The sequence below is a fragment of the Gopherus evgoodei genome, chromosome 5 (assembly GCF_007399415.2).
Source record: "Gopherus evgoodei ecotype Sinaloan lineage chromosome 5, rGopEvg1_v1.p, whole genome shotgun sequence".
Lineage (NCBI taxonomy): Eukaryota > Metazoa > Chordata > Testudines > Testudinidae > Gopherus > Gopherus evgoodei.
Genome location: NC_044326.1, coordinates 3,314,450 through 3,327,449, shown reverse-complemented (window position 1 = coordinate 3,327,449; position 13,000 = coordinate 3,314,450).

Here is a 13,000-nt window from a genome sequence, read left to right as displayed (position 1 = left end):
CTCATTTTAGATTAGAAAAATTCCTCAGTAGCAGTGCTGAAGCCAAAGCTACCTGCTCAGTGGTCCCTGCTCAGTGAGGTTCCACGCCATCCTTAGAGACGGGGATGGGTGGGTGAGAATCATTCTTGTTGAAGATGGGTGGACTAAACACATCTGGACACCCTGAAAGCAGCAGATGGTGCTTTACGAGTGGTTAGGTTAAGGAAAGAAGGGAGAGAAAGGTGGGGAAACAGGTGGGACTGGAAGATGACAGAGAGAAGAATGGGAGCCTAGGGTGACCAGGTGGCAAGTGTGAAAAATCGGGACGAGGGTGGAGGGTAATAGGAGCCTATATAAGAAAAAGACCCAAAAATTGGGACTGTCCCTATAAAATCGGGACATCTGGTCACCCTATGGGAGCCTGAAAAGAGGGAGAAGTGGAGCTATGGAAATAAGAGAGTGACCTGGTGCCCAGAATACAACACACAGCTCATCGACTTGTCCTGTTTATCGTGACAGTGCACTGCGTGTACCGTCCCACCCAACGGCAGCTTTGGGGTACAGATTTGCACGTTGGTTCCTTCCCGGTATGGTTCCAGCAGCGCCACCTATTGGTAAATCCTTGTGTTGTACTTGGATTGTACTGCACCAGCATAATCATACCGAATAAAAAGGTAACCCTGTAGAAAACGCCACCAAACGGTCTACGAGTATGAAATCCAATTACACGCCGCCTAGAGTAATAACTCGATGGTTTGACCTGCTCCCTTGTCAGCCTATCCCAGGGGTGGGGGTGGGAGAGGGAGCGCGGGACAGCAGGCTTTGTGTTTCATGTCTATGGTTTGTCTCCCACATTCTCAGACCTCCCAACCCATCCTATACTCCCCTCCCCAATAACCAGGCTGCCACCACAGAGAGCCTCTCTCTTGCTAACGGCAGCTCACGTGGGTGCTGGAGAAATGTGTTTGTGTTTGCTTTGATTTTTGCCCTGAGCTACCACAAATCCTCAGGGCCGGATTTCAACTCCAGAGGAGGCAGCCTGTCATCAAGGCCTTTCCTTTGTGGGAGGGGAAGCCTGTACTTAACTTCAGCAGGGGAGGACTCTTCTTTTCATCATCCAATCTGGGGGCCCTGGCCTGTCTTTGGCCTCCCTGGCTCTCGGTTACATCTGGCTGTGTCTTTTCTTCCCCTCCCTCCAGGCTCAGGGTTCAGACCGATGGAGAGAGAGCCTGTGCTTTTGCCTCACCAACCAAGGAAACCACAATATCTTGCTCTGCCTAATGGCTACGTATAGGAGCCTCCCTGGGATCATAATGTCTGTCTGTCTGCCTCCTGCTGTGCTTGGCCCTGGAGCCAGGCATCTCAGTTACCCGCAGGAGCAGCTTGTTTGTCTGTTTTGCATTACACCACATTTTGTCTTTCTCAGTTAGTTTGTTTTTAAGTCACCTAGTGACTCATAGACTTTAAGGCCAGAAGGGACCATCATGATCATCTACTCTGACCTCCTGCACATTGCAGGCTGCAGAACTTCGCCTACCCACTCCTGTCACAGACCCCAACCTCAGGCTGAGTGACTGATGCCCTCAAATCATAATTTATAGACTTCAAGTTACAGAGAATCCACCATTTACACTAGTGTAAACCTGCTGCAGAGGAAGGTGAAAAAACCCAGGGTCACTGCCGATCTGACTCAGGGGGAAATTCCTTCCCAACTCTAAATATTGCAATCAGACCCAGAGCATGTGGGCAAGACCCACCAGCCAGACCCCTGGGAAAGAATCCTCTGTAGTAACTCAGAGCCCTGCCCATCCAGTGTCCCATCACCGGCCATTGGGGATATCTGCCGCTAGCAGTTGTAGATCAGCTACATGCCCTTTTAGGCAGTCTCATCCTACCATCCCCTCCATACACATATATAGCTCAGCCTTGAAGCCAGTTAGGCTATTCCAGGATTTCACTCCTCTGATGGTTAGAAATCTTCATCTAATTTCAAGGCCACACTTGTTGATGGCCAGTTTATAGCCAGTTTATAGCCACTTGTTCTTGCGTCCACACTGACGCTTAACTTAACTAACTCCTCTCCCTGCCTGGTGTTTATCCCTGGGTTGTATCTCTAAGACCAATCATATCAGCCCTCAGCCTGCATCTGGTTAGGCTAAACTAGCCAAGCTCCTTAAGTCTCCTGTTATAAGGTAGGTTTTCCATTCCTCTGATCTCCTAGCAGCCCTTCTCTGCACCCACTGCAGTTTGAGTTTATCCTTCTGAAACATGGGAGACCAGAACTGCATCCAGGATTCCAGATGAGATCTCACCGGTGCTGTGTATAACAGTACTAACACTTCCCTGCCTCTACTGGAAATACCTCACCTGATGAATCCTTGGATTGCATTGGCCTTTTTCACGGCCGCATCACATTGACGGTTCACATTCATCCTCTGATCAATCCGTGCACCCAGGACTTTCTCCTCCTCTGTCGCTTCCATTGGATGAGCCCCCATCTTATTGCAAAAAATCATGTTGTTAGTCACTAAGCGCAGGACCTTGCACTTTGCACTATTAAATTTCATCCCATTTCTATTACTTCAGTTTTCAAGGTCATCCAGACCTTCTTGTATGATATTCTGGTCCTCCTCCATGCTGGCAATATCCCCCAACTTTGTGTCATCCACAATTTTTATTAGCGCACTCCCACTTCTTGTGCCAAAGTCATTAATAAAAATGATAAACCAGGTTGGTCCCAAGACTGATCCCTAAGGAACTCCACTAGTAACCTCTCTCCAGCCTGACAGTTCACCCTTCAGTATGACCCGTTGTTGTCTCCCCTTTAACCAGTTCCTTATCCACCTTTCAATTCTCATATTAATCCCCATCTTCTCCAATTGAACTAATCATTTCCCAAGTGGAACTGTATCAAATGCCTTACTGGAATCTAGGTAGATTAGATCTACTGCATTTCCTTTGTTTAAAAAATCTTATCAAAGAAAGAGGTCAGATTGGTCAGGCACAATCTACCTTTTGTAAAAACCATGATGTATTTTATCCCAATTACTGTTTACCTCTTAACTACTTCCTCTTTCCAAATTTGTTCCAAGACCTTGCATACAATTGAGGTCAAACTAAGAGTCCTGTAGTTTACTGGATCACTTATTTTCCCCTTTCTTAAAAATAGGTATATATTAGCAATTCTCCAGTCATAGGTAGGGCTCTATCAAATTCACAGCCGTGAAAAACACATCATGGACCGTGAAATGTGGTCTCCGCATGTGAAATCTGGTCTTTTATGTGCTTTTACCCTGTATATAGAGAGATTTCACAGGGGAGACCAGCATTTCTCAAATTAAGAGTGCTGATCCATAAGGGGGGAGGGACAGCTCAGTGGTTTGAGCATTGGCTTGCTAAACCCAGGGTTATGAGTTCAATCCTTGAGGAGGCCACTTAAGGATCTGGGGCAAAAAATCAGTACTTGGTCCTGCTAGTGAAGGCAGGGGGCTGGACTCAATGACCTTTTAAAGTCCTTTCCAGTTCTAGGAAACAGGTATATCTCTTATTATAAAAGGGAGTTGCAGGTTGGGGGTGCAAGTTATTTTAGGGAGGTGCAGTATTGCCACTCATACTTCTACACTGCCATCAGAGCTGGGTGGCCAGAGGGCAGCAGCTGTTGGCCAGGTACCCAGCTCTGAAGGCAGCACCCTGCCAGCAGCAGCGCAGAAGTATGAGTGGCAATTTCATACCATGCCACCCTTACTTCTGCCCTTCAATTGGTAGCAGATCTGCCTTCAGAGCTGGGATTCTGGCCAGCCGCCAGCGCTCTCCAGCCGCCCAGTTCTGAAGGCAGCACTGCCATCAGCAGCAGCACAGAAGTAAGGGTAGCGGTACCACAACCCCCCACTACAATAACCTTGCAACTCCCCTCTGCTCCCCCCTCCCCAACTCCTTTTTGGGTCAGGACCCCTACAATTACAACACTGTGAAATTTCAGATTTAAATAGCTGAAATTATGAAATTTACGATTTTTAAAATCCTATGACCGTGAAATTGATCAAAAATGGACCATGAATTTTGTCAAGTATCAGAGGGGTAGCCGTGTTAGTCTGGATCTGTAAAAGCAGCAAAGAATCCTGTGGCACCTTATAGACTAACAGACGTTTTGGAGCATGAGCTTTCGTGGGTGAATACCCACTTCGTCAGATGCATGATATGCATCTGACGAAGTGGGTATTCACCCACGAAAGCTCATGCTCCAAAACGTCTGTTAGTCTATAAGGTGCCACAGGATTCTTTGCTGCTTTTACTTAAATTTTGTAGGTCCCTAGTCATGGGGTAGGACCCCCAAGTTTACAGATTCATTAAAAATCCTTGCTATTGGGATTGCAATTTCATGTACCGCTTACTTTCATACTTTGTTTTCATTTTCTGCTTTGGAGAGTCTGTGTTACATTCCACCCCTGGCATGAGGAGCTCTCTCTTCAATTCCCTCCTCAATGTTGTCCTTTCTCAGTGTCAGTCGCATCTTTAGAGGAACCGTGTCGATTCTTCTAGCAAACGGGGCATGTTCTAAGGATTTTAGGAGACATCTGCAACGTTCAGCCTGCCAGACTTGTGTTAAAACCACAAACTTCCAAGCAATTACTCCGTGTATGTTGATGGATTTATGTTGATCAGTCAAGAATCACAGTTCAATTGCAAAGAAGAGCATTGAGCAAACGAATCAGAAATGCCAGTGTTTTCCAGTAGGCTCTCATTGTCCCTGAGAAGCTGGGGACAAGCAGTCTGTCACTGGCAATAGTAAATATATAACAACGCTGTTCTTCCATTACAGGGGGTCCGCTGTATGTATGCTTTGTACAACCGTCGTTGTGCAGAGCTGCTTTCACAGAGGTCGAGGAAGTCACGGATTCCATGACATTCTGGGACTTCTGCAGTGGCAGATGTGGCTCACCCCAGAGCCACCCCAGCAGCTGGGGCAGCCCGGAGACAGCTGCACTGGCTGCTGCTCAAGCAGCCCCAGGCAGCTGGTCCCATGAGCTGCCCCAGAACAGCAGTTGGGGAGCAGCAACACCAAGGTCCCGGGCCACCCCATAGCTGGAGCAGTGGCAGTGTGCCAGAGCCCTACACCGAGAGCAGCAGTAGCATCACCAGAGCATCCCCCTTCCCCCCAGCACCTACCATGTAGTCAGGAGTATTTACAGTACAAGTTGTGGACAGATCACAAGCTGCGACTTTTTGTTTAGTGCCCGTGACCTGTCCATGACTTTTACTAAACAAACCTGTGACTAAATGTAAGCCCATGATTACGATGCAGTGTCCACACACCTTGCCAGGAATAGGGAGGTGAATTTGCTATACCAGGTCCATTTACTCCATTCTATACCTGCAACTTCTGATTCAAACAACAAGAAAACACCATGGGCTAAAGTCTCCTCAACACGGCTGAAGGTAGGGGCAGCAAATGTGACTTTAAGACACTTCCCTGCACCTCTCCCTCCAGTCCTGGAGAGGGCTGAGTGACGAAGCAGCCCCTGGCTCATATAAGAGTAGTTTTTAGTGCTGATCTAACTTATGCTGGCTTTTAATGGCCCCAACTGGCCGTTTTTGCTGGTGTGGATCATAGGAGTACAGTATGCTCCATCTCCATGGCTGTTAGTCCTTTACGTGTCTCCATCCTGCCCTGTGTGACTGGCGAACTAGGAGGGCTGGCTACGTTGTCTTTAGACTAGTCAAGGTTTCCCCCATTTGTCCTTTTCCCATTTAGGGAAGTTTACAGCCCCTTTGCCCCACTCCAGCCATATAACCTCAGCATGTGCCAGGAATCGGCCCACTGTATCCAGTCAATTGCATAAGGCGATCTAGGCCAGGGAAGTAGCTAGGAGGAATTGTCTCGTGACTGCTATGGGCCATCAGCATGGGCCCTGAGCCAGGAGGTTTTACTAGCTACATTTTACCTTGCAGAGCTGCAAATGTCAATATTAATGCTCTTGTTGTTATCCAGCCCTGTTTAAAGCCAAACCTCTTGTACTCAGCTCAATGCCCTCCTGCTGCAGTGAGTTTCACAGATCAGCTATAGCTCCTTTGTGTTTTGTAATTGTGTGGGCTTCTTCTAGTAACAAATGCACCATGTACTGTGTCAATGGGGGTCATGGCACAGTGAGTTATGACTCAATCCATTTGCAACAGGACATGCTTCTGACAAGGACAGGAGGCGTGGCCCACAGGTAGGGTGACCAGACAGCAAATGTGAATAATCGGGATGGGAGTGGGGGATAATAGGAGTCTACATAAGAAAAAGTCCCAAAAATCAGGACTGTCCCTATAAAATCAGGACATCTGGTCACCCTACCCACAGAGGAGGGACACTGTTCCATTTCCTGCGGATAAAACCACCACCTAGTTCCAGTAAAGTGTGTACTGCTTCCTATGCTAGTGGCTGAGCCTCCTAGAGGATAACACCCTACTACTGCTACTAACTAATGGAGTTACACCTTCACCTCAAGGAGAAGTAATTTGTGTTCTGGTGACAGAAGGCCCAGGGTTCAGATCTTCCTGATGACCTGTGGTGAGGGCAGTTACAAACATTGGTTCCTGAATAGAGATTTTTGAACTCAGCTGCTTGGGATAAGTTTCCACTTGCAGAGGAAGTTTGTGTATGAATCATGTCTCGTCTAGTGGCTAGTTCATGTAGTTTAACAGCCTACTAAATTCTGCCAGACAATGGAGTTGCCATTTAGCTCCCCAGGTGAGGCCTGTACATGAGCCCTGAGGGACCCAGAATCAAATCCTGATGATGATCCATGGTAAAGGCTGTTGCCCCAGCATTTTAAACTGCAGAGAGGCCTAAGCTGCAGAGTTCAAGGCTGCATGCACATTTCAGTATATTGACCTGGGGTTTGGGTTCATCATAAGATAGAGACAAGGGTCAGCTATGAAGTTAGATCCACACTGGAATTTTGATGAAGTTTTTGGGGAGCTCAGACCCAGAGTGAGGTGAACCTCAAGACGCTCTGAAGTTTGGATTGGACCATCTGAACCATCCAAGACTAGCAATGGCAGCTGCCTAATATTCTGCTCTTCCAGAGGCTCTGACAGCCAACCCCCATTCTTTCCCCCACATACGCACAGCTGACCGAACTATTCACAGGAAATCATTTTTTGGCTGAATCCAAGTCCAGCTGAGGTGCTTCAAAGGCAGGCAGGAGGCAGCCAGGGGAGTGGCGTAGGCATCATGGTTCCCAAAGGGGTTGGGAACTCCGTCAAATAGAGAGGGAGTTGAAAAAGGTCCTGCAAATGAGACTTCATATATAGTCATCTCCCATAAGAGATCAAGGTATGACTCTGTCTGAAATGAAGGCAATCTGCTGGATGGGCTTAGGAAATTCACGGGGGTAAGCCAGCCATTCCCTAGATGCCATGAGAACAGCCTTTCCTGGCATATATTTCAGTGCTCCTGCCAGAACTGGGAAGCATAGAGACATGTGACAAATAATGAGGGAAGAGGCAAAAGTTAACTGAACTTCTTTGACCCTCCAGAGCAGTGAGGTTCAGAAGGATCCAGTTTAGGCTAAAGTCTCAGATCGGATCTGTCTCCAATCCCCGCCGCCAGTCTGTATCCGATGCTGACGCCAAGGGGGGACGTGCAGACAGTGCAGAATACCAGCGCCTCGCAGAACAGTGAATACGACTCTCTTCTTTTATGAAGGTGGTTTTTGCTGACAGCCAACTCCCAACCGCAGGTTTAAGCCATTGGGAGCCTTTTCTTTTTTCTCCATTTAACGTTCCTCTAGGATCTACACATCAGCGGGCCCAATTACATTGACATTGCCTCTGCTACCCAAACCACAGCCTAATTTGACGTGTCAGCATGCCCCACAATGGTGCATCCTGCTGATGGAATAATTTAAAAACAGAAACGTTCTGCTGCAAAGTCCTTTTTAATCAAATAAAAATGTAGGGAATAAATCTGGGTTAAAATGTTGGCAGTGCCCAGAGTCTGTCACATCACATCACATCCGTCTGTCTGTTTAATCACCGTAGTACCTCACACTTGAGAACTTCCAAGGTTTCCATCTCATTGTGCCCAGCTCCACTCAGGATCCCTGAGGTCTACGTTTCCTTCATTCTCAACAGGCCCCATGAACCTTCCCACCTTGCTACTGGGAAGGCCAGCACAGTTCAAGGGACTAGCCTTCAGGAACCTAACTCACAAGCACGCAGCCATCTCCCCTTATCACCCATGACCTCTAGCTGGTTATGTCTGCCACATACCTAACCATCACTGAGCAAATGGGAGGTGAGACAGAGTGGTTCCATAGCCCAGACCTCGTGCGCATCAGCATGTCTATCAAGGTGCCTGGTTTACTTTCTAATTTTTTTGTCCACGGCTCCGAGATTTAATGTCTGTATGGGTTCTGGGGGAATCTGAGACCCCGTTTCATTTGCTAAAAGCTAATCTTTTTGCAAGCAGTTCTTTCTCCCCCAACATAACTCAATTTCTCCTTAAGCTGACAGACTGGAGACTGCTGCCCTCCAATTATAGCATTAGTACTTTGCATTTCTCCAGAATATTTCCCCTGTCCCCAAGAATGCCACAGCACTTCAGCCTGATACAGCACTGCGAGAGAGGGAAGTATCATACCCACTATACTGGTGGGGAAACTGAAGCACAGAGCAGTGACGTGAATCATCCGAGAGCCCATGGTGAGTTCCTGACCATAGCAGGAACATAACCCAGAGTGCCTGACTCCCATTCTTGTGTTAACCACAGAACAAGCTGAAGTGTAAGATGCCCTGCCAATGCCCAGCTGAACCCTGACTATTCTAACCATCGAGTCCTCAGTACTAATATGACAAATCTATCTTCGCGCCTTATCCAGGGCCTAGTTCATGTATTTGTCTCACCCTACCCCTGTGCAGTAGGGAAGTGCTAGTATCCCTGTTGTGGAGATGTAAAAGTGAGAACAGACAGATGAAATGACTGGCCCATGGGCTCACAGGAAGTCCACAGCAGAACAAGGACCTGAAGAACTTATTCTGCTCTGTACCATTCCAATGCATTCCAAGAGGGGCTGTGATTGCTCTCTATAAATACACTTGGGGGGCTAGCGCTGGGGAGGGAGAAGAGTGATGATAAAGGACAGTTTTTGCACAAGAAAAATGGGGATAAACTGGCCAGAAATAAATTTAGGCTGGAAGAAGGTTTCTACCCATTAGCGGAGGGAGGTTCTGGGACAGCCTCCGAATGGGAGGAGTGGGGACCACCAACCTAATGAGTGTCAAGGTGGAGCGGGATAGATTTATGAAGGGAGCTAGATGACAGGATTGCCTTTGCTAGCAGGGGCCTGGACTTCATAACCCAGGAGGTCCCGTCCAGTGCTAGCTGAGTTCTTAAGCTGCGTATGGGAAGAGTGTGGATCAGTCTCCTTGAAGCCATCTGAAGCACGGCCAATTGGTATCCATAGGAACTCGTGTGAGATAGGAACCATTGTCTACTAGGAACCTGACCGAGAGCCACCACATAAGGCCACTGAAAAAAATGAGGTGCTCAGAGCGGGGCAGTGTCCTGTCCTTTAATTAGTCTGCAAGAACCATCAGTTAAAAACAACTATGACTCTTATTCTGCTCTCTGGTAGCTGCAGATCAGCAGTAACTCCATAGAAATCAGTGGTGTTACACTGGTTGTGCCAGTATAAGTGAGAGGAGAATCAGGCCTTCTCTTATACCAGTGACACACAACATATCGTGCCTGTTGCCCAGGGATTCTCTAGTTTATGGGTCTACGGATTTCAGTGCTTTGTGTATGAAAAAGCTCCCTTGTCCCTCACTGAAGCGTTCAGCCACAGAAGCTGCTGTGCAGAAAGCAGTTAAAATTGGAATAAATCAATTTGTTCATACTCGGCGCATATTCTTTTCACTAAAGTCATACTGTGGTTTTGGCTTCATCTTGTTGACTGCCCTGAGTTACAGAAGCTGGCAAGCCCTACCCGTGCACAGGCCTCCTTGAAATTCTACCAGTTCTATATTGCTGGAGCAGCCTCCAGAGGACAGAAAACTGCTTGTGAATTTATTGGCTATGTAGGAGACAGGCACACTGGAACGGACGGCAGGATATGGGGTCGGTGATCCAGTAGGTGGCATTCTCCCTCCTGTGTTAGTACAGAATTGATGCCCCTGGCTGGTGTGAGAAGGCACAGTGTGCTGGGGGTGCTGTTTTTCAGAGGCAAGAGAAGACCAATGTCCTAACCACCAGTGTGTGGTCATTAAAGAGCCTGTGGTGCTTTTTTGCAAGTGGAACGGTGTTAACCTCAATGTCCTGGCAAAATTCCCCCTGCCATAATTGCATTCTCCCTAAATTCTTCAGAGAGTTTCAACTGCATAGAGGTTTTTTTGCACTTGCTAACCTATACCCTTACACTCCTTAATAAAACCCTGAGACTCTAGTACTAAAAGCTTGAGCCTTTGCTGCTGGGACTAAGGAATTAATTCCCTGAGGCTGCTCTTGTGGCAGCTTCATCAGCCTCACTTGCACCAATACCCTGTTTATGAATGGACCCACAGTAACTGTACGTATCAGCCAGGCACAAATGCTACAAGCAAGTTTGCACATGGCCCTCAGTTTCTCAGGGTTTCAGCAGCCAGTCCCATTAAGCATCATGGATTCATAGATTCTAAGACCAGAAGGGACCACTGTTACTATCTAGTCTGATCTCCCATCTAACACAGGCCAGAGACCTGCCCCACTATAATCCCTACAGCCGAGTTTTTAGAAAACCAATCAGTCTTGACTGAAAACTTCCCAGTGATGGAGAATCTATCACGACTCTCGGTATGTTTTTCCAATGGTTAATTGCACTCACTGTTAACATCCCTTATTTCCAGTCTGAATATTTTATAGCTTCAACTTCCAACCATTGGATCATATTAGACCTTTCTCTGCTAGACTGAACAGTCTGTTGTCAAATATTTGTTCCCGGTGTAGGTACTTACAAACTGTGATTAAGCCATGCCTTGCCCTTCTCTTTGTTACACTACATAGACTGAGCTCCTTGAGCCTATCACAATAAATATCGCAAGTTTTCTAATCCTTTAATTAGAAAAAAAATCAGTCACTGTCAATGTCTGCAGTGTTTCCAACAACCTCAGAATTCAGGATTGTCCACGTCATCTCTGGCTCTTTACTGGGCAGCTGACAAATGCAATGGCAAAGGCTTAGCATATTTTATTGCTGATTTTCTAAGATTTTCACTTCCAGTGTTCTGGCAAATATTCCCTTCATAGCCAGACGTAGGAAGAAGCTAAGCAGGCATAATCTCTGAAAGCTAAGAGGCACGGCTGCTTGAAAACTGTCAAAATCATTTTTCAGTGGAAAAGTGATTTTTCAACTAATTGAAATTTTTGGAGTGTGTGCGTTTTCTGCAGAAAATTTTGACTTAGCACCCAAACCTGAAACCTTTTTAGTTTTCAGCTGTAAACCAAAAAAACAGTCAGCTGAAAACTCTGATTCAGAGATGTTGCTCCCTTGCCTAATGGGAACTGTGCTTCATATGCCTCATCACATGTTTTCCTTTAAGGCATGAGCTCTGCAGCCAAACTACATCTCCCATGATGAACCATGGCCATGGGACTCCCGTGATGCACCATGATCTCCTGGCTTGCTGAGCTGCCGAAGTGTAGGCCAATCAGGGTGCCAGGCTCATACAGGAGAATGAGGGCATATGGCATCCAAACTACATTGACATTTTCAGTTTCCTACCAAGGGTTTTTGGTTTTCAACTGAAGCATTTCAGTTTTGATTCAAAATGTTCAGTTTTCAATTTTTTTACCAAAGTTTTGAAAATTTCCATGGAATCCCCCCACCACCGCACCTTCTGACTCAGAAGTACCAGGTTATGGGCATTGCAGTGGCAGTACAGAGTCCCAAGCTGAAAGGAGGCAATGAGCAACACTCGACTTTTCAGTATTAATGAAGTGGAACCTTTAATGAGAAGATGCAACTGACTCACTATTAGTAAAACTCTCAAACTGCCCTGTCTCATGATGCACTGGGTCTTAAGCAAATCCAGGATCGATTCTTCAGGGGATGTCTCTTTGGTTATTCCCAAATCCTGGGAAGGAACATGGAGGCTGTATTTGGATTCAAGATATTGGTTCAGGTCTAGCTCTAAAATAAGAGGCTATTAGTCATACATTAAAGATCCGATCACCATAGCATCTGAGCCCCTTCCAGCCTTTAGTGTATTTATCCTCACAACCCCCCAGTGAAGTGGTGAAGTGCTTTTATTTCCATTGTACAGATGCCCAGTTGAGGCACAGACAGGCCCAGTGACTTGCCCTACATCACAATAGAAATTGGAGCATTAAATTTGGGTCTCCTAAGTCCTAGGTTAGTGTTCTGACTGCTGGACCTTTTCCCAACCACCTCAGCACTTCATTGTGGTAGGTGCTGTACAAACAAATAATAAATTATAGTCTTTGGCCAAAGAGATTACAATCTCAAAGACAAGACATAACAGGTGATGAGACTACCAGATGGGTTAGGGTAGAGACAAGATAAGATGTGGGCAGCTCTGAGCCAATTAATTCGCCAGCTCTTAGGCAATTAACTCATGATTAGCAAGCATAACGCGCTGCCTGCCTAGCAGTTATCAAGAAGTGATCCCAAACATTCACCTCTGACTTTGAATCCCATAAGGAAACAGGCAACCTGAAATGTTTTACCAATTGAATAAAAGTTCAGAGGAACCATCTGGCACGTGTTTTTTAGACCTTTGTGCCCCTCTGCACTTACTGGCTTTGGACAGAAGGAAAAAAACATGCCGACATCTCAACCAAAAGCAAGAGGCAGCCGGTGTCCCATGCCAAAGCCTGCTCTCATGGGAGATGCCATCCGGGTTCTCAGCTAAATAAATTCAGGCCACCTTCAGATTGGTGCTGAATGAATCACTCCCCCAGAACCTTCTATTCAAATTCAACCTCATTTGCTGCTTGGGGCATATCAGTTCCCACAGATCATGTTTGCCTTCCCTTTCTC